Raw genomic sequence first — 22,095 nt, 5'->3', positions numbered from 1 at the left:
TATGTGCATATGTGCTGCATAAATGCTTGTGTGCAAATGTGTGGGTACATAATAAATCTGTATTTATGTGTATGTATATGTACATTTATGTGTGTGAAACAATAGATATTAAAACAGAGAATATTAGTATGAAGGAAATATCCTCTTGCAAGAGGTAATCAAGATTAGAGAGACTAAGAAGTTGAATTTTTGGGTTGATTTTCCAGCAGAACACATGATGTTGAATTAGGTAGAAATCTCTCTGGATCCATTTCTAAAGCTTCTCTTTTCTTTCTTTATATATGATTTGTATTTTTTTTATTTATGTGTTTATATGTATGTCACTTGTGCCAGGGTCCTGGGAAGGCCATTAAAGACTGTTGAATCGTAGTTCTGGCCAGTTATAGGCTTCCTTATATAGGTTCTGGGAACCAAATTGGGGTTCTCTGGAGGATCAAGACATGCTAAAGACCACTGAACCATTTGTCCTCCACAGAAAATGTGTTTGACTAGAAAATATAGGCTGACTCTAGCATCACAACCTGATTACTGTTTGAATCAAAGAATATAGAGCATGTCAGGAAAAGGCAAGTGTATTAAACGGAGGTACAGATTATGAAAATAGTAAACCATAAAAAATTGCCAACTGTTATATTAAAGAAAAAACTTCTGGTAATTATTTTCCTGATTTCTTTTTTTGTATTCAATGTCCATTAGTGAATATCATTGATCCCTATTAAATGTATCATGTTTTCTTTGCAGAAAGTAATTGATATCCAGGAGGAAGAAAGGACCTTCCAAGGAAGGGGAAGTAAGTTACAGTGTTATGTGGAAATAAAGGATCAAATAAGTAGGGGGATTAAGTGAGGAAATGGATGAAAGTAAAGGTTAAAGAAGGAATGAAGAGAGGGATAACACTAAAGGCATTTTGAAAATCTATAGAGAAACCCACTACTGTAGAAGTTTCCTATATATACATATATGAAACCAATAGATATGAACCCATCATAATAGTGAAGACAATGCCCCAACTAGGAATCTCATGTCACTAAGCTAAACTTCCAGTGCCATGAATGAGGTATATCTTATTGAGTTATTGGCCAAAAGTGTAGCATAAACTTCCCAAGCATCACAGGCTATTGCCAAGTCTGTTGTACACTTGATGGTACAATCCTATTGATGGAGACCATACTTACTCATCAAATACAAATAAGTTGACTGGTGCCAAACTATAAGCTTCTTTGGTACTGACTAGCATATATTGTCCTTGAAAGGTACTCTGTACACTACCAGAGGAGAAGTGACATCGTCAATATCAACAGCTACAGATGCTGTGTACTATAACAGTGACCTGCCTACAAGATACTTAGTGGCAACAGTTATGGGTATAACAGAGTACCTTTTGCTTGGATTTGAGGAAATCTATATCTAATACCATTAAAGTGGGCAAGAACCTAAGATAAGATGGGTCGTAGACCTGAGAGAAAACTTACTACTACTATTCTGCTAAAGGAACTTAGGAAAAAAACAGAGTCCTGATGATACATTGCAATACCTTTACAACATTGATTTGTTCAGTCTTCATCAGAAAAGTTTGTTCTTTCAGAAGTTGAGACTCAATATAGAAACCCACAATAGGATAATGTTTAGAAATTTAAAGAATTTAGAGCATTCAGTCCCAAGTGAGATTTATTCATTAAACCCTTCCCTTGAAAGGCTCAGTGATCTATGCAGAAGAAGAGTAAATATTGTAATAGCCAGCAATGATAGATGACTTCATAAGAAGTGTCTTACTGAGACAAAGGAATTGGTATACACATGAACTCAGAGGCTACAGCAGAATGTAAAAGATCTACCAAGACTCAATCCAGACAGGGTCTTAGTACTCAGGGGGAAATGGACACAGAGTCCTACTCTAACAAAGAGACAATCTGAAGTTAATATTTTCTAGGAAAAAGAAACTGTGTTCAACTCAGTGGAGTGTATGTGAGTATGTCATCTACATCACCACTCCAGGGTAGCACTCTACCCAGGACTAGTTGTTTAACACAAAACAACTCAATATTTTGGCTTTCATTTTATTTCTTTTTTATCTTTTATTGAATATTTTCTTTATTTACATTTCAAATGTTATCCCCTTTCCTGGTTTAAATGGCCCATCACATCACCCCACATCCTGTGCATCTATGAGAGTGCTTCCCCACACAACAGCCATCTCCCTCTTGGCTCCCCACCCTGGCATTCCCCCGCACTGGGGTATTGAGCCTTTACAGGCTCAACACCCCCTTATGATAAAAGTCTTGAAAAAAATCAGGAATTCAAATTCCATACCTAAACAGAGTAAACATAATGTACAGCAAACCAGTAGCCAACATCAAACTAAATGGAGAGAAACTTGAAGCAATCCTACTGTAATCAGGAACTAGACAAGGTTCCCATTCCCTACCTATTGAATATAGTACTTGACATTCTAACGAGAGCAATTAGACATCAAAAGAAGGTCAAAGTGATACAAATTGGAAAGGAAGAAGTCAAAATATCACTATTTGCAGATGATATGATACTATATTTAAGTGACCCCAAAAATTCCACCAGAGAATTCCTAAACCACTTCAGCAAAGTGACTGGATATAAAATTAACTCAAACAAATCAGTAACCTTTCTCTACTCAAAGGATAAACAGACTGAGAAAGAAATTAGGGAAATGACACCATTCGCAATTGTCACAAATAATATAAAGTACCTTGGTGTGACTCTAACTAAGTGAGAGGTCTAAATGACAAAAACTTCAAGTATCTGAAGAAAGAAATCGAAGAAGATCTCAGATGATGGAAAGACCTCCCATGCTCATGAATTGGCAGGATTAATATAGTAAAAATGGCCATTTTGCCAAAAGCAATCGACAGATTCAATGCAATCCTAATCAAAATTCCAACTCACTTCTTCATAGAGTTAGAAGGAGCAATTTGCAAATTCATCTGGAATAATAAAATATCCAGGATAGTGAAAACTATTCTTAACAATAAAAGATCTTCTGGGGGAATCATCATCCCTGAGCGTGAGGTTTATTGTAGAGCAACAGTGATTAAAAACTACATGGTATTGGTATAGAGACAGGCAGGTAGATCAGTGGAATAGAGTTGAAGACCGAAAAATGAACCAACACACCTATGGTCACTTGATCTTTGACACGGGAACTAAAACCAGCCAGTGAAAAAAGGAGCATTTTTTTTATTTATTTATTTATTTTTTTTATTAACTTGAGTATTTCTTATATACATTTCGAGTGTTATTCCCTTTCCCGGTTTCCGGGCAAAACATCCCCCTCCCCCCTCCCCTTCCTTATGGGTGTTCCCCTCCCAACCCTCCCCCTATTGCCGCCCTCCCCCCATAGACTAGTTCACTGGGGGTTCAGTCTTAGCAGGACCCACGGCTTCCCCTTCCACTGGTGCTCTTACTAGGATATTCATTGCTACCTATGGGGTCAGAGTCCAGGGTCAGTCCATGTATAGTCTTTAGGTAGTGGCTTAGTCCCTGGAAGCTCTGGTTGCTTGGCGTTGTTGTACTTTTGGGGTCTCGAGCCCCTTCAAGCTCTTCCAGTTCTTTCTCTGATTCCTTCAACAGGGGACCTATTCTCAGTTCAGTGGTTTGCTGCTGGCATTCGCCTCTATATTTGCTGTATTCTGGCTGTGTCTCTCAGGAGCGATCTACATCCGGCTCCTGTCGGTCTGCACTTCTTTGCTTCATCCATCTTGTCTAATTGGGTGGCTGTATATGTATGGGCCACATGTGGGGCAGGCTCTGAATGGGTGTTCCTTCAGTCTCTGTTTTAATCTTTGCCTCTCCCTTCCCTGCCAAGGGTATTCTTTTTCCTCATTTAAAGAAGGAGTGAAGCATTCACATTTTGATCATCCGTCTTGAGTTTCGTTTGTTCTAGGGATCTAGGGTAATTCAAGCATTTGGGCTAATAGCCACTTATCAATGAGTGCATACCATGTATGTCTTTCTGTGATTGGGTTAGCTCACTCAGGATGATATTTTCCAGTTCCAACCATTTGCCTACGAATTTCATAAACTCGTTGTTTTTGATTGCTGAGTAATATTCCATTGTGTAGATGTACCACATTTTCTGTATCCATTCCTCTGTTGAAGGGCATCTGGGTTCTTTCCAGCTTCTGGCTATTATAAATAAGGCTGCGATGAACATAGTGGAGCACGTGTCTCTTTTATATGTTGAGGCATCTTTTGGGTATATGCCCAAGAGAGGTATAGCTGGATCCTCAGGCAGTTCAATGTCCAATTTTCTGAGGAACCTCCAGACTGATTTCCAGAATGGTTGTACCAGTCTGCAATCCCACCAACAATGGAGGAGTGTTCCTCTTTCTCCACATCCTCGCCAGCATCTGCTGTCACCTGAGTTTTTGATCTTAGCCATTCTCACTGGTGTGAGGTGAAATCTCAGGGTTGTTTTGATTTGCATTTCCCTTATGACTAAAGATGTTGAACATTTCTTTAGGTGTTTCTCAGCCATTCGGCATTCCTCAGCTGTGAATTCTTTGTTTAGCTCTGAACCCCATTTTTTAATAGGGTTATTTGTTTCCCTGCGGTCTAACTTCTTGAGTTCTTTGTATATTTTGGATATAAGGCCTCTATCTGTTGTAGGATTGGTAAAGATCTTTTCCCAATCTGTTGGTTGCTGTTTTGTCCTAACCACAGTGTCCTTTGCCTTACAGAAGCTTTGCAGTTTTATGAGATCCCATTTGTCGATTCTTGATCTTAGAGCATAAGCCATTGGTGTTTTGTTCAGGAAATTTTTTCCAGTGCCTATGTGTTCCAGATGCTTCCCTAGTTTTTCTTCTATTAGTTTGAGTGTGTCTGGTTTGATGTGGAGGTCCTTGATCCACTTGGACTTAAGCTTTGTACAGGGTGATAAGCATGGATCGATCTGCATTCTTCTACATGTTGCCCTCCAGTTGAACCAGCACCATTTGCTGAAAATGCTATCTTTTTTCCATTGGATGGTTTTGGCTCCTTTGTCAAAAATCAAGTGACCATAGGTGTATGGGTTCATTTCTGGGTCTTCAATTCTATTCCATTGGTCTATCTGTCTGTCTCTGTACCAATACCATGCAGTTTTTATCACTATTGCTCTGTAATACTGCTTGAGTTCAGGGATAGTGATTCCCCCTGAAGTCCTTTTATTGTTGAGGATAGCTTTAGCTATCCTGGGTTTTTTGTTATTCCAGATGAATTTGCAAATTGTTCTGTCTAACTCTTTGAAGAATTGGATTGGTATTTTGATGGGGATTGCATTGAATCTGTAGATTGCTTTTAGTAAAATGGCCATTTTTACTATATTAATCCTGCCAATCCATGAGCATGGGAGATCTTTCCATCTTCTGAGGTCTTCTTCAATTTCTTTCCTCAGTGTCTTGAAGTTCTTATTGTACAGATCTTTTACTTGCTTGGTTAAAGTCACACCGAGGTACTTTATATTATTTGGGTCTATTATGAAGGGTGTCGTTTCCCTAATTTCTTTCTCGGCTTGTTTCTCTTTTGTATAGAGGAAGGCAACTGATTTATTTGAGTTAATTTTATACCCAGCCACTTTGCTGAAGTTGTTTATCAGCTTTAGTAGTTCTCTGGTGGAACTTTTGGGATCACTTAAATATACTATCTTGTCATCTGCAAATAGTGATATTTTGACCTCTTCTTTTCCGATCTGTATCCACTTGATCTCCTTTTGTTGTCTGATTGCTCTGGCTAGAACTTCAAGAACTATATTGAATAAGTAGGGAGAGAGTGGGCAGCCTTGTCTAGTCCCTGGTTTTAGTGGGATTGCTTCAAGTTTCTCTCCATTTAGTTTAATGTTAGCAACTGGTTTGCTGTATATGGCTTTTACTATGTTTAGGTATGGGCCTTGAATTCCTATTCTTTCCCGGACTTTTATCATGAAGGGGTGTTGAATTTTGTCAAATGCTTTCTCAGCATCTAATGAAATGATCATGTGGTTCTGTTCTTTCAGTTTGTTTACATAATGGGTCACGTTGATGGTTTTCCGTATATTAAACCATCCCTGCATGCCTGGGATGAAGCCTACTTGATCATGGTGGATGATTGTTTTGATGTGCTCTTGAATTCGGTTTGCCAGAATTTTATTGAGTATTTTTGCGTCGATATTCATAAGGGAAATTGGTCTGAAGTTCTCTTTCTTTGTTGTGTCTTTGTGTGGTTTAGGTATAAGAGTATTGTGGCTTCGTAGAAGGAATTCGGTAGTGCTCCATCTGTTTCAATTTTGTGGAATAGTTTGGATAATATTGGTATGAGGTCTTCTATGAAGGTTTGATAGAATTCTGCACTAAACCCGTCTGGACCTGGGCTCTTTTTGGTTGGGAGACCTTTAATGACTGCTTCTATTTCCTTAGGAGTTATGGGGTTGTTTAACTGGTTTGTCTGTTCCTGATTTAACTTCGATACCTGGTATCTGTCTAGGAAATTGTCCATTTCCTGAAGATTTTCAAGTTTTGTTGAATATAGGTTTTTATAGTAAGATCTGATGATTTTTTGAATTTCCACTGAATCTGTAGTTATGTCTCCCTTTTCATTTCTGATTTTGTTAATTTGGACGCACTCTCTGTGTCCTCTCGTTAGTCTGACTAAGGGTTTATCTATCTTGTTGATTTTCTCAAAGAACCAACTTTTGCTTCTGTTGATTCTTTCTATGGTCCTTTTTGTTTCTACTTGGTTGATTTCAGCTCTGAGTTTGATTATTTCCTGCCTTCTACTCCTCCTGGGTGTATTTGCTTCTTTTTGTTCTAGAGCTTTTAGGTGTGCTGTCAAGCTGCTGACATATGCTCTTTCCTGTTTCTTTCTGCAGGCACTCAGCTCTATGAGTTTTCCTCTTAGCACAGCTTTCATTGTGTCCCATAAGTTTGGGTATGTTGTACCTTCATTTTCATTAAATTCTAAAAAGTTTTTAATTTCTTTCTTTATTTCTTCCTTGACCAGGTTATCATTGAGTAGAGCATTTTCAATTTCCACGTATATGTGGGCATTCTTCCCTTCTTGTTATTGAAGACCAGTTTTAGGCCGTGGTGGTCCGATAGCACGCATGGGATTATTTCTATCTTTCTGTACCTGTTGAGGCCCGTTTTTTGACCAATTATATGGTCAATTTTGGAGAAAGTACCATGAGGAGCTGAGAAGAAGGTATATCCTTTTGCTTTAGGATAGAATGTTCTATAAATATCCGTTAAGTCCATTTGGCTCATGACTTCTCTTAGTCTGTCGACATCACTGTTTAATTTCTGTTTCTATGATCTGTCCATTGATGAGAGTGGGGTGTTGAAATCTCCCACTATTATTGTGTGAGGTGCAATGTGTGTTTTGAGCTTTAGTAAGGTTTCTTTTACGTATGTAGGTGCCCTTGTATTTGGGGCATAGATATTTAGGATTGAGAGTTCATCTTGGTGGATTTTTCCTTTGATGAATATGAAGTGTCCTTCCTTATCTTTTTTGATGACTTTTAGTTGGAAATTGATTTTATTTGATATTAGAATGGCTACTCCAGCTTGCTTCTTCTGACCATTTGCTTGGAAAGTTGTTTTCCAGCCTTTCACTCTGAGGTAGTGTCTGTCTTTGTCTCTGAGGTGTGTTTCCTGTAGGCAGCAGAATGCAGGGTCCTCGTTGCATATCCAGTTTGTTAATCTATGTCTTTTTATTGGGGAGTTGAGGCCATTGATATTGAGAGATATTAAGGAATAGTGATTATTGTTTCCCTTTATATTCATATTTGGATGTGAGGTTATGTTTGTGTGCTTTCATTCTCTTTGTTTTGTTCCCAAGACGATTAGTTTCTTGCTTCTTCTAGGGTATAGCTTGCCTCCTTATGTTGGGCTTTACCATTTATTATCCTTTGTAGTGCTGGATTTGTAGAAAGATATTGTGTAAATTTGGTTTTGTCATGGAATATCTTGGTTTCTCCATCAATGTTAATTGAAAGTTTTGCTGGATACAGAAACCTGGGCTGGCATTTGTGTTCTCTTAGGGTCTGTATGACATCAGTCCAGGATCTTCTGGCCTTCATAGTTTCTGGCGAGAAGTCTGGTGTGATTCTGATAGTTCTCCCTTTATATGTTACTTGACCTTTTTCCCTTACTGCTTTTAATATTCTTTCTTTATTTTGTGCGTTTGGTGTTTTGACAATTATGTGACGGGAGGTGTTTCTTTTCTGGTCCAATCTATTTGGAGTTCTGTAGGCTTCTTGTATGTCTATGGGTATCTCTTTTTTTAGGTTAGGGAAGTTTTCTTCTATGATTTTGTTGAAGATATTTACTGGTCCTTTGAGCTGGGAGTCTTCACTCTCTTCTATACCTATTATCCTTAGGTTTGATCTTCTCATTGAGTCCTGGATTTCCTGTATGTTTTGGACCAGTAGCTTTTTCCGCTTTACATCATCTTTGACAGTTGAGTCAATGATTTCTATGGAATCTTCTGCTCCTGAGATTCTCTCTTCCATCTCTTGTATTCTGTTGGTGAAGCTTGTATCTACAGCTCCTTGTCTCTTCTTTTGGTTTTCTATATCCAGGGTTGTTTCCATGTGTTCTTTCTTGATTGCTTCTATTTCCATTTTTAATTCCTTCAACTCTTTGACTGTGTTTTCCTGGAATTCTTTCAGGGATTTTTGTGTCTCCTCTCTATGGGCTTCTACTTGTTTATTTATGTTTTCCTGGAATTCTTTCAGGGATTTTTGTGTCTCCTCTCTATGGGCTTCTACTTGTTTATTTATGTTTTCCTGGAATTCTTTCAGGGATTTTTGCGATTCTTTCAGGCATTTTTGCGATTCCTCTCTGTAGGCTTCTACTTGTTCTCTAAGGGAGTTCTTCATGTCTTTCTTGAAGTCCTCCAGCATCATGATCAAAAATGATTTTGTAACTAGATCTTGCTTTTCTGGTGTGTTTGGATATTCCATGTTTGTTTTGATGGGAGAATTGGGCTCCGATGGTGCCATGTAGTCTTGGTTTCTGTTGCTTGGGTTCCTGCACTTGCCTCTCGCCATCAGATTATCTCTAGTGTTACTTTGTTCTGCTATTTCTGACAGTGGCTTGACTGTCCTATAAGCCTGTGTGTCAGGAGTGCTGTAGACCTGTTTTCCTCTCTTTCAGTCAGTTATGGGGACAGAGTGTTCTGCTTTTGGGCATGTAGTTTTTCCTCTCTACAGGTCTTCAGCTGTTCCTGTGGGCCTGTGTCTTGAGTTCACCAGGCAGCTTTCTTGCAGCAGAAAATTTGGTCTTACCTGTGGTCCTGAGGCTCAAGTTCGCTCGTGGGGTGCTGCCCAGGGGCTCTCTGCAGCGGCAGCAACCAGGAAGACCTGTGCCGCCCCTTCCGGGAGCTTCAGTGCACCAGGGTTCCAGATGGTCTTTGGCTTTTTCCTCTGGCATCCGAGATGTGTGTGCAGGGAGCAGTCTCTTCTGGTTTCCCAGGCTTGTCTGCCTCTCTGAAGGTTTAGCTCTCCCTCCCACGGGATTTGGGTGCAGAGAACTGTTTATCTGGTCTGTTTCTTTCAGGTTCCGGCGGTGTCTCAGGCAGGGGTCCTGCTGCTCCTGGGCCCTCCCCCACGGGAGCCCAGAGGCCTTATACAGTTTCCTCTTGGGCCAGGGATGTGGGCGGGGTGAGCAGTGTTGGTGGTCTCTTCTGCTCTGCAGCCTCAGGAGTGCCCACCTGACCAGGCGGTTGGGTCTCTCTCTCACCCGGGTCTGGGAGCAGAGAGCTGCTGCGGGCCGGGATCCGCGGGTGTGGGACTTCCGGTAAACACAGAAGGTGCAGGGTCCTAGAGAAATTCTGCTTCCGTGTGTCCCAAGCTCACCAGGCAGCTTTCTTGCAGCAGAAAATTTGGTCTTACCTGTGGTCCTGAGGCTCAAATTCGCTCGTGGGGTGCTGCCCAGGGGCTCTCTGCCAAAAAGGAGCATTTTTAAGAAGCAGTGGTGGTTCAACGTGTGCTCAGCCTGTAGAAGAATGCAAATTGAACCATTATTATCACCTGTGCAAAGCTCAAGTCCAAGTGAATCAAGAACCTGCACATAAAACCAGATATACTGAAAATAATATAAGAGAAAGTGGGGAAGTGCCTTGAACACATGGCACAGGGGACAATTTCCTGAACAGAACACTAATACCTTATGCTCTAAGATCAAAAATCAACAAATGGGACTTCATATAATTGCAGAGCTTCAGTAAGGAAAAGGGCACTGTCAATAGGATAAAATGGCAGCCAACAGTTTGGGAAAAGATATTTACCAATCCCACATCTGATAGAGGGCTAATATCCAATACATACAAAGCAAAGAAGTTAGACTCCAGAGAATCAAATAACCCTACTAAAAATGGGTTACAAAGTTAAACATTTCAGCTGAGGAATATTGAATGGCTGAGAAGTTCCTAAAGAAATGTTCAACATCCTTAGTCATCAGGGAAATGCAAATTAAAACAACCCCGAGATTCCACTTTACACCAGTCAGAATGGCTAAGATCAAAATCTCATGTGACAAGAGATGCTGGAGAGTAAGGGGAGAAAGAGGGAAACTCCTCCATTATTGCTGGGATTGCAAGCTGGTACAACCACACTGCAAATCTGTCTGGAGGTTCCTCAGAAAATCATACATAGTACTACCTGAGGACCCAGTAATACCACTCCTGGGCATATACACAAAAGACGCTCCAACATATAACAAGGTCACATGCTCCACTATGTTCATAGCAGCCTTATTCATAATAGCCAGAAGCTGGAAAGAACCCAGAGCTCCTTCAATAGAGGAATGGATACAGAAGAAGGGGTACATTTACACAATGGAGTACTACTGAACTATTAAAAACAATGACTTCATGAAAGTCATAGGCAAAAGAATGGAACGAGAAAATATCATTCTGAGTGAGGTAACACAACCACACAAAATAACCACACATGTTATACACTCACTGATAAGTGGATATTAGCCCAAAAGCTTGAATTACCCAAGATACAATCCACAGACTACACGAAGCTCAAGAAGAACGATGAAAAAAGTGCAGATGCTTCAGTCCTTCTTAAAATGGGGAACAAAAATATTTATAGGAGGAGATATAGAGACAAAATTTGGACCAGAGACAGAAAGAATGGCAATTCAGAGCCTGTCCCACCTGGGGATTCAGCCCAAATATATACAGCCACCAAACTCAGACGATATTGCTGATGTCAAGAAGTACATGTTGACAGAAGCCTGATATAGCTGCCTCCTGAAAGTCTCTGCCAGAGCATGACAAATAGAGAGGTGAATGCTAGGAGCAAACCACTGAGCTGAGAATGGGGTCCCCATTGGAGGAGCTGGAGAAAGGATGGAAGGAGCTGAAGGGGTTTGCAGTCCAATAAGAACAAGAATATCAACCAAACAGAGCTCCCAGGGACTAAACCACCATCCAAAGAGTTCACATGGACAGACCCATGGCTTCAGCTGTGTATGTAGCAGAGGATGACCTTGTTGGGCACCAATGGGAGGAGAAGCCCTTGGTCTTCCCAAAGCTGGAACCCCCCAGTATAGAGGAATGTCAGTGTGGGGAGGCAATAAGGGATGGGTGGTTTGGGGGCAACAGCCTCGTAGAAGGGGAGGCTAGGATAGAGGGTTTATGTTCACGAAATTGAAAAACTGGGGGTAACATTTAAAATGTAAATAAAGAATATCCAATTTAAAAAAATAAGAAGCATTGCCTGACATAAACTAATCAGATCTGGGCTTTATTGTTCAATGTCCTTACTATTGTATTACATAGCCCACTATTCTGTCAGTCCCAGTCAGTCTATAGTCTGTTTCACAGATGTGAAATTCCTGGATTCATAAGTCTCAAATGTACACCAATCAGATTTATACGTAAATGTGTTGAGACTCTGCCTTTTAGTAACAATTATCTGGTGGTTGTTCTAACTTGAAGATGTTGTTGATGACTTAGATGCAACTGCTGACTCAGGGAATGTTTGCAGAAGAAGTTTTCATTGACATCATGAATTATTGGCCCTCCATGCACACAGGTCATCTATCCCTATTGGTCAACAGTAACCTGGCATGGATTTATGCGAGTCCATTGATCCCCTTAACCTGACATTCCCTAGAGTCTGCACTAGATGTAGAACACCATGGGAAAAGAAACGATAAATTGATAGCTATTTACAACACTGAAAGTAACAGTTTTTCAGAGCAGTATTGGATAGAATTTTGTTGACGGAAATGATCATTACTCTAAATAAACTTAGCATGAATATACTCAACCAAATAGGAAAATAGAGAAGGAAGACAGGATAATAACAATAAAATAACAAACGGCTTCTTCCCTTCTCCATTTATTTAAAGGATAATCCTTTTACTTATCAAGGGACTTTGAATAGAATTTCTTTTACCTTGTTGGTTTGGGATCCATACAACCAGGCCCCCTTCTGGTAGCTGTTAGGACCTGATACTCATTTCAATCTGAAAAGATTAATTTTTAAAACAAAGATGACAGGGGGGGGAATAGTATCATCTAGCAGCAAGTGTAAAAAAAAAATAGTCTTCTGTTTGAAGAAGCTTCATTCAAGTCCCCAGGTTCCATTTAGAGTAACTTGAGTGCTCTATTCATGAAGTTGGCTTTCAAACTCCTCAAAGACTATCTCCTTTGTTTTCAGATCTTCAGAGAAGCCTTCTAATTCCCAGTATCAAGGGTACAACAGAATCTGTGATCTGCAAGCAACCCGACTTATCAGCATTAATTATTGCTGAGCCAGTCATGTAAACAAATGCAATCAAAAATCTTAAGCATCAGCCTCCAGCTTGGATGTCACCTATTTTTCTGGCTGCTCATTCCCAGTCTGCCTTCAGCTCTCTTCTCTCCTGTGAACTGTTGGCTTTCCATGCTTCTGAGCACTTCTGATTTATTTCTTGTGTTTTGCTTTCTCACTGGGTGGGCACATCTGCTTTCCTGGCTTTAGCTAAATTCTCTATTATAATGAATTCTCATTAAACATTTCAGTATCAGCCCTTTTCAGCCACCCTACACCTGTATTTCTGACTGCCACAAATGGAATTCAAACCTCCATTTGAAAACAGGTTCATGCTGTTCTCCCCTCAGATTCACACACCTTACTCCCCTCCAGCTTTCTTTCTGATTCTCAATGTCCCCATGAGACTTAACTGAATTTCGTAAAAAAGAAAACTTCAGGGGTAACCATGATTTTAGTCTCTTCCTTCTTTCAATGCTATTCCAGCATAGGCAGTCATCAAATAACCTCGACCTGGCCAAAGAATCCTCTACAATGGTTTCTAATTAGAAACTGTCACTTGATGTCAATTTTCTTTTAGTAACCTACCTAACTGACTCCTGGGCCTGATCAGTCTGTCCCTAAGCAGTCCATCCTCACTCATATACATGTTATCTTTTTAAATGTCAATTAGTTCCGGGATAATAAGATAACTTTTTTCTTATACTACTTGTTGTGAGTGAAAGAGGCTCCATGTTCTAGCTATAGAAGCTAATTAAAAATGCAAACAAGAGGGCTGGAGAGATGGCTCAGTGGTTAAGAGCACCCGATTACTCTTCCAGAGGTCCTGAGTTCAATTCCCAGCAACCACATGGTGGCTCACAACCATCTGTAAAGAGATCTGATGCCCTCTTCTGGTGTATCTGAAGACAGCTACAGTGTACTTGTATATAATAAATGAATACATCTTTAAAAAAAAAATACCTAGGAAGCACAAGGTCCTGGGTTTGGTCCCCAGCCCCGGAAAAAGAAAAAAAAAGAAAAAAAACAATGAAAAAAAATGCAAACAAGACAGTGCAAGCAGATCCCTGGGACTCCCTGACCAGCCAACCTTACCTACTTGGTGAATTACAGGCGAGTAAGAGACACTGATTCAAAGAAAAACAAACAAACAAACAAAAATGTAGACAGCTTCCGAGAAGATACTTAATGTTGAAATCTAGTCTCTGCACACAAACAAATGATAATCAAGTATTTCAACCCTTAGTTTCCAAAATTGTAGTAATTAAATTTTCATTTGGACTGTTGACAACTTGCTTTTTGGAATGTTTGTTTAATTCATGTTGATGTCAACGTAAAGCAGTTTAGGCTCAAATTCAAGAAATGGTCATTATTTATACCCTAGACATTAGCTAACTCATAATTTTATTTATAAATTTTTCAATTTAGAAAAAGCAAACCTTGTACACTGCTCACTACAAGTGCCTTAACAGTTTTGGGCATAGAATGTACATTGAACACATGATTTGTAACTGGATGAAGAAACAAGCTGTTTAGTACAGATAATGCTTGCAGAGTCAACAACATCCTTCTCACTTGATTTTAAACAAGCATCTTTGTCTGCTGGGGTTATGTTCTTGCTTTTTATACCTGGCTAATCTTTACTTCATTTTCTTCAAAATGTAACATGTTTGATTTTTAATAGTCACTTGCTATTCATTAATGTGACAAATATACACTGAACACACATTAAAAGTCTGCTGTGTAATAGAGAGGAAACACAATCTACTGCAAACGAATGCATGTTTCAGTGAGCCTTTCTTACATGTTTATATGGGTGTAGTATTGGGTACATGTTATTACTGCAGATCATTGGAGAGCCATTGTAATGATTCGTGAAATATCTCCTAATTAGAATCTGATTTTCTACCAACTATATTACGTTAAATTGTTCTATGTGCACACAAAGTTAAAACACTTCCAAGCAAATAGCAAATCAAAAATCAACGTTATTTAGTTTACATAGAAAAGATATGTAGTTTTTATGCTAAGAGCATAGTAGAAGACTCTTATCTGTTTTTTTAATCAGATCGCTAAGGGGGATTTAGTAATCTCACAGTAGTCAGCATCGTGTTGTTTTAATGAAGTACTCGTAGAATTATTGACGAAAAAGGAGGCTGTTGGAATTTATGGTTTTGAAGGTTCTAGTTCATTTTCTTTGGCATTTGTAAAGGCCATGCATCATTGGCAGATCCCTGTCATAGAGCAAACAACCCACATTGAACCACAATGTAAAAGGAGACTGAGAACTCAGGGTAACGTAATATATTTCTTTTAAATGCTGTGTCCTAGCAACAAAGGCAAGCCACCAGATCTCACCTCACAAATGTTTGTTATCTAACAAGCATCTTGGGAAACAAACCTTTATAACCTAGAGCTATATAAGACAATTACCCAACATATATAGTGGCATGTTTAACATTGGCCTCATGGATATTTTTGTTCATCTGGAAGGAGGTAACCTGCTTTATGGAGTTGTACTGGATTGTTAAGGTGGCTTATCATATTAGAACGTTTGGGTGCTTACTAGCTATTTTCTGATTTGCAAGTTTCAAACTATAATATTGAAAATAATCAGGGTAGATGGGACAAATCGATAATAAAGCAAACCTGAACTAATAGAAGTCTGAAGGAGAATTTTTTTTGAAAATTCTTGCCTCTGGAAGGAAAGAAACAATTCCAGAGTTGACCTCTGACCTCCACTTGTGCATCCTTGCAAGCAGATACACACACACACACACACACACACACACACACACGCACACACACACACACACCCTATATTATGAGAAGTTTAAAAGGAGTAGATAAGAGGTTTACACCACCTCTGTAATTCTGCAACTCTGAAGGGGTGAAGCAAGGTGAAATCCACACTTCCTGCTCTACCACTGGCTGACCCAGTGTTCGATTCACTTCTTACACTTACTGTTTGTGGGCTCTTGATTCTCTCTGCATTTCTTCTGTTCCTGTCCTAGAGATAATTTAGGAAGTATACCAGAAGAGCTTCAACAAAGCCAGACTCCAAGATCTACTAGAGCTAATAGTGGTGAACTTAGCTCAAATAATAACACTGTCTAGGACAGTCTTTTGTAATTGTCTGTGTATAAGATTAGCTCTTTTCCCATATAAATTCAGAAAGGAGAATTTATCAACAGCCCTAAAAACATAGATTTTAACTGTGGAATGTGTTTAAGAAAAGAGAGTTTAGCTTTAATTGGTTTACTGTAATTTTTTACTTGCTATTCATCTGTTTTTCTTGTAAAAAGGATCTCATCATCTTGACATGAAGAGCCTTGAATAATTAACATATTTCCAAAAAATGCATGTTGAGGCAAGGCATAATTTTATAACCCCAATTTCAATGCAAAAAAGATCATGATAAATATCTAGAAAAATAAACAGAGAACTACCTGTTCTCTAACAGGGGAGAAAATTTGAAAAGAGTTTATTAATTATAAGTTATCAATGTTTTATTTACTAAATGTGCCAATTTTATTCTTCTACTCTACCTTAGAGAAACTCTAAGAAGGGAGATTTTACTACGTTCAAATAATCTTTTCATGTCCCAAAATAGATACAGATGCAAGATTTTAATTAATGCTGACCTAAGTCTAAAGAGTACACTTTTCCCACAGTAGGTTGCTGCCTATACAGTATGCCATTCATGAATTCTGAAGCTGACCTGAATATATGTCAAAAGTTAAATTCCAGGACTCAGAAGATGTAATTCTGTTGGCAATGTGTTTGCCTTGCAAGCATAGTAACCTGAATTCAAATATCAATGCCCACATTAAAACAATTGGGCACCAGGGTGTGTGCTTATAATCCTAGCACTGAGAAGGTATATGCCTGGGCTCAGGGGCCAACAAGCTTGCATAATTGGTGAATTCCATGCCAAGAGAGATCATACCTCATAAAACCCAATTTTATCCTCCTGTAGCCACATGCAAAATTCATGCACACACATACAAAAAATTGAATTACTTTTATTTTAAAAAGTTGGTAAAAATAAGCAAATACTTTTTTCTTTTTTAGAAATAGAATCACGTATTGGATGGTAGAGAGAGATTCTATGATAAAGCCAAGAGTCACCAACCATTCCCATGTAGGTTCCAGGTTCAAAACTTTTAATGTTGGAAATCATTCTTCAATGTAACTAATGCTACCTACCAAGGGTAATATTTTAAGCATTGTACTTATTATTAATAATGGACTACATAAACCATATTGTCTGTGTCTTTTAAAGAGGGTTAGTAGCTTAGAGCACCAGGGAAAATTCAGTCAAAAGTCTCATTTATTGAGTTTAATGTCGTGATTTTAATCTTGGCCAACATTACCTGCATAAGCATAGTCTAACTCTACCCTCCCTTACCCCTAGCAATGAAGTTTCTATTGTACTGAAACCAGTGAAATAATGCTAGTCTAAACCTGTATTCCTACTGCTTAGGTGACAGAGACAGAAGGTTACAAGTTCAAAGACAATTTGTGCTACATATTGGGTCCAAATTAACATTGGTATAACTCCTGGTCTCAAAACAAACTTTTTTCTCTTTGTTTCCATGATTGACATATTAGGTACATGAGTACAGAGACCATGACTGTTCTGTTCAGTTCTGGGATGAATGACTGTAAATGTAATGTTCACTGGCTATTGATGTACATACTTACATTTTTTCTTTTAGGAACAACCTAATAAATTCAATAAAGCTTTATCATAATTAGAGAGAGAGAGAGAGAGAGAGAGAGAGAGACAGAGAGACAGAAAGACAGAGAGAGACAGAGACAGAGACAGAGAGAGACAGAGACAGAAATGGAATCCTACACTAGTGAGTAAATTTAAAATTTCTTCGTTCATGATTCTGTATACAAACGTGACATTGCTTTTGGCACTGTGTGAGTCCACCTTATTTTCACATCATAAACTGAATGAAGTCATGGGGTAGCTCTTCTGGGCAGATCACAAAAATATAATTTACAACATATTTACCTTTCTTATCATAATAATTTCTTATGCTACAAGGCTTCAAAAGTCACAAAGTGAAGCTAATTTTGGACTAGGAACAACAGTCTCCAGTTAAATGTTAAGGCATTAGTCAATTCAAGCATGCATCCAATAATTCAAAATAAACATTTTCTACTTAAAAGCACCAAATTTTTCAAGACTAGAGGTACATGGGATGATGCAAAATATCTCAAGTATCTAAGAAACAAAGATGAAAAACGACAGTAATTGCTGGATCCAATAAATTATTCAGATATGTAACAGCACTAGAAAAATAATCACTTGAAATAATTCAAAATGAAATAGACTTTATGAAATGATATGAAGAAAAATGTTTATGGTAAGATTCATGAAATGGGTAGAAATCATTTTTCCTTGAGAATTCCAAAGCTTCACCCCAGACCATTGCCAATGTTGACTTACACATGAGGACCCTTGTTCACTTTCTTACAATACTTTTTCTTTCATTAGTCCATTCTTTATATAAACAATTTTTGTTGCATTCTTATAGTTCAGGATTTTCTGAAAATAAGTATAAATACATGTATGTGTACGTGTATTTTTCCTCATCTCTAATGATTTTATTTTGTGTATTACTCTAGACTCAGTGAGATAACAGACATTGGAACTTATTTGGTTAGGGTGTCAGAAGCAATTCAGGCTGGCTGTTTCTGACTTAGGTCTCTCTCATGCTGTCACTGTTTCACCAGGGCACTCAGATCTATTTCCTTAGATGCACATAGTTTAGAGGGCATGCTCAACGCTGTTAACAAGAGACTTTAATTTTAGCTGGAGGCCTCAGTTCCTTGTTAGATGCACTATTTATGACATTAGAACTGCTGACTTTACCCAAGTAATTCAAGGGGAAGCACATGAGTTTGATAAAGACAGAAACTGCAGGGACTTTCATATCTTTTTTTATAGGATATATTTTTATTTACATTTCAGATGTTATCTGCTGGGGTCCAGCCTTGACACAGGATCGGAGTTCTCAACTAGAAGCCGGGATATCTGGATGGCGCATAATAAATATATACAGACTACTCTTTGGGTACAAACTTACAGGCAATTTCAGGGCTTAAAGTTTCTCTCTCTCTCTCTCTCTCTCTCTCTCTCTCTCTCTCTCTCTTAGCTTGAGGCTGCACACACTCTGCATTCTCTGACACACTCTGCTTTTTTTATTGCGTTTTTTCTCAAACTCCCATACTCATGCACACCTCTTTTCATTACCCTTTCATTCTCACACACACTCTTCACACACACCTCACATTCTCTCTTCACTCTTTACATTCTCTTCTCATGCTCTCTCACTCGCTCTCACATTTGTTCTCAGACTCGCTCTCTCATTTGCTCCCTCATGCTCTCTCATTCACTCTTCACATGCTCTCTCTCTCATGCTCTTCTCATGCTCTCCAGCCTTTCTCTTGCCCCAGTCTTTTATTGATAATTCAAAAGTAGGTAGAAAAAAAGACATTGTATAATCATTGCCAAATCAAATTCAAAAGAATAACCACATTCCACAAAGAACTAAGAATTACAATTGTTTTCCAAAGTTTCAAGCTTCCCTTATTCCCAGGGGAATTGATTTATTGATTTAGTTTACTAGTATATAATTTTATATATTCTACACTTCTTTATCCAGGAACCACTCTCAAACGTTAATTCCTAACTTCAATAACTTTTTCCTTTCTTAGGGTTCCAATGTTGGCTCCAATTCATTTTCTAATAATTTCTTTAAAGTTTCTTTGCAAGTCAAGCTATCTGGAACTACTATTGTGCAGTTATTACATTACATTGTTTCCAAGATGAGAACACACAGCCTGCACCCGGGCCAGCATGCTGTGCTGTGTCCCTATGCCTCAATTTCCAATGGTTTAAGAATCATAACATCAAGGAACATCTAGTTTCACAGAATTCACCAGAGCAGAAGGAGAAAGAAGTAGAAAAGTCAGACATAATAGAATAATTTTGTACACCAAGGACAACTGAAAGGCAGTCTCATGCACAAATGAAATCTATGCAGCCGTTTTCCAGGTCTAAGGTTAGGAGAATTGGGAACAACCAGTTTTTACAAAGAGCTGCTGCGGACTACTGGGATGTCTCCATCTCAGCCTACTGCAGGCAGCCTCTTATTTCAGATGGCGGGTCCCCTGGAGGCATGTGTCTCCTGCTTCTCAGGGTCCCAGATGCCACCCTATTTTACAAGGAGCTGCTGCGAACTTCTGAGATGTCTCCATCCCGACCTACTGCTGGCAGTCCCTGTCATCTTATGTTGTCCCCAGCAGTTATCTCCTTTCCCAGTGGTTTCCCCTCCAGAAACCCGCTATCCCATTCCCTCTCCCCTGCTTCTATGAAGGTGCTTGCTCACCCACCCATCTACTCCTTCCTACCTTCCAGCCCTGACAATCCCTCACACTGGGGCATCAAGCTTTGACAGGGCTTTTCCTCCTATTGATGCTGGACAATGCCATTCTCTGCTACATATGAAGCTGGAGCCATGAGTCCTTCCATGTATACCCATTGATTGGTGGGTTAGTCCCTGGGAGTTCTGGTAGTGTCTGGTTGGTTGATATTGTGTTCTTCTTACGGTGTTGCAAACCCCATCAGTTTCTTCGGTCTTTTCTCTAACTCATCTGTTGGGGTTCCGTGTTCAGTCCAATGGTTGGCTGAAAGAATCCTCATCTGTATCAGTAAAGTTCTGGCAGGAGCTATCAGAGGACACCTATATAGGGCTACCCACTCCTGGGCATCAACAATAGTGAAGCCCACTGGGTTTGGTGGCTGCATATGGGATGGATCCCCAAGTGAGACAGTTTCTGGATGTACTTTTTTGTTTGTTTGCTTGTTGGTTTTGTTTGTTTGTTGGTCCTTCAGAGGACCAAGGGCTTCTCTTTCCATTGGTGCCCAACAAAACCATCCTCTGCTACATATGAAGCTGGAGCCATGGGTCAGTCCATGTACAGTCTTTGGGTAGTGGTTTAGTCCTTGGAAGCTCTGGTTGGTTGGCATTTTTGTTCTTATGGGGTGGCAGGCCCCTTCTGTTCTTTCAGTTCTTTCTCTTATTCCTCCAACAGGGTTCCGTTCTCAGTTCAGTGGTTTGCTGCTAGCATTTGCCTCTGTATTTGACATGCTCTGGCTGTGTCTCTCAGGAGACATCTATATCTGGTTCCTGTCAGCATGCACTTCTTACCATCATCAATCTTATCTAGTTTTGGTGGCTGTATACATATACATATATATATGTATATATATATATATATGTATATATATATATATATATATATATATTCACAAGTGGGGCAGGCTCTGCTCTAAACTGCGCCTCCCTATTCCCTCCCAAGGGTATTCTTGTTCCTCCTTTTAAGAAGGAGTGAAGCATCCACGCTTTGGTCTTCCTACATCTTGAACTTCATGTGGCCTATGGATTCTATCTTGGGTAATTAGAGTTTATAGGCTAATATCCACTTATCAGTGAGTGCATACCATTTGTGTTTTTCTGCAATTGGCTTACCTAGCTCAGGATATTTTCTAGTTCAATCCATTTGTTTATGAATTTCATGAAGTCATGATTTGTAACATGCACTAAAACAAGTGATTCAGGCATAGATGTTTTAGTGAATGATTAAACAGTGGGTTACAGATCACCCTACAAATTATTTACTTATTACTAAAAGGAAATGTGTCTTTGGTAATGTTCTAGTGGTAAGAGGTAGACTAACACACAGAATTTCAAGACTCATGGTGCCATGGGAACTCAGGACATAACCCAGCACTGCTAACTCTGGAATTTTTTCATAAGGAACCAGAAGCTAAGATGAGATAAAATTCCCTATGCTAGTTCGTCAGTACTCTAAATAATTCAGAGGTGTGTGAAAAGACAAAGAAGTTAGAAAGCAATCTAGAGGGAAGAAATGTAATAAAACCAAAGAATAGGTGAATATTAATGGGTAGAGCTATAATGATCATGATTTAGATAAATAGGGAAATTTTTATATGTGCTATATGTTGAGATGTTATTGAATTCACATTGAATGTTTCACTCTTTGTTCCTATATTTCCTCCCATAAGTATGTTGCTCTCCCTTCCAAGAAGGACTGAAAAATCCACATTTTGTTCTTCCTTCTTCTTGAGCTTCATATGATGTGTGAATTTTTTCCTGAGGTATTCCAAGGTATTCCAAGGACTAATATCCACTTATTAGTGAGTGCATACCATATGTGTCTGTGTGTGTGTGTGTGTGTGTGTGTGTGTGTGTGTGTGTGTGTGTGTGTTTTGACTTGGTCACCTTACTCAT

The 22,095-nt window shown here is 39.1% G+C and overlaps 1 long non-coding RNA gene across 2 annotated transcripts in view; it reads right to left on the bottom strand.

Moving 5' to 3' along the window:
• Positions 1-22,095, bottom strand: part of LOC120103593 (uncharacterized) — a 104,739-nt gene that overhangs the window by 4,803 nt on the left and 77,841 nt on the right. For both annotated transcript variants that reach the window (XR_005506143.2, XR_005506142.2), the window contains exon 3: positions 9,881-9,983. This is a non-coding gene — a long non-coding RNA (uncharacterized LOC120103593). The remainder of the gene's footprint in view (positions 1-9,880; positions 9,984-22,095) is intronic.

This window comes from Rattus norvegicus, chromosome 6 (assembly GCF_036323735.1).
Source record: "Rattus norvegicus strain BN/NHsdMcwi chromosome 6, GRCr8, whole genome shotgun sequence".
NCBI classification, from domain to species: domain Eukaryota; kingdom Metazoa; phylum Chordata; class Mammalia; order Rodentia; family Muridae; genus Rattus; species Rattus norvegicus.
The sequence above is the reverse complement of the archived record's forward strand: the minus strand, read 5'-3'. Positions and strand labels throughout refer to the sequence as shown.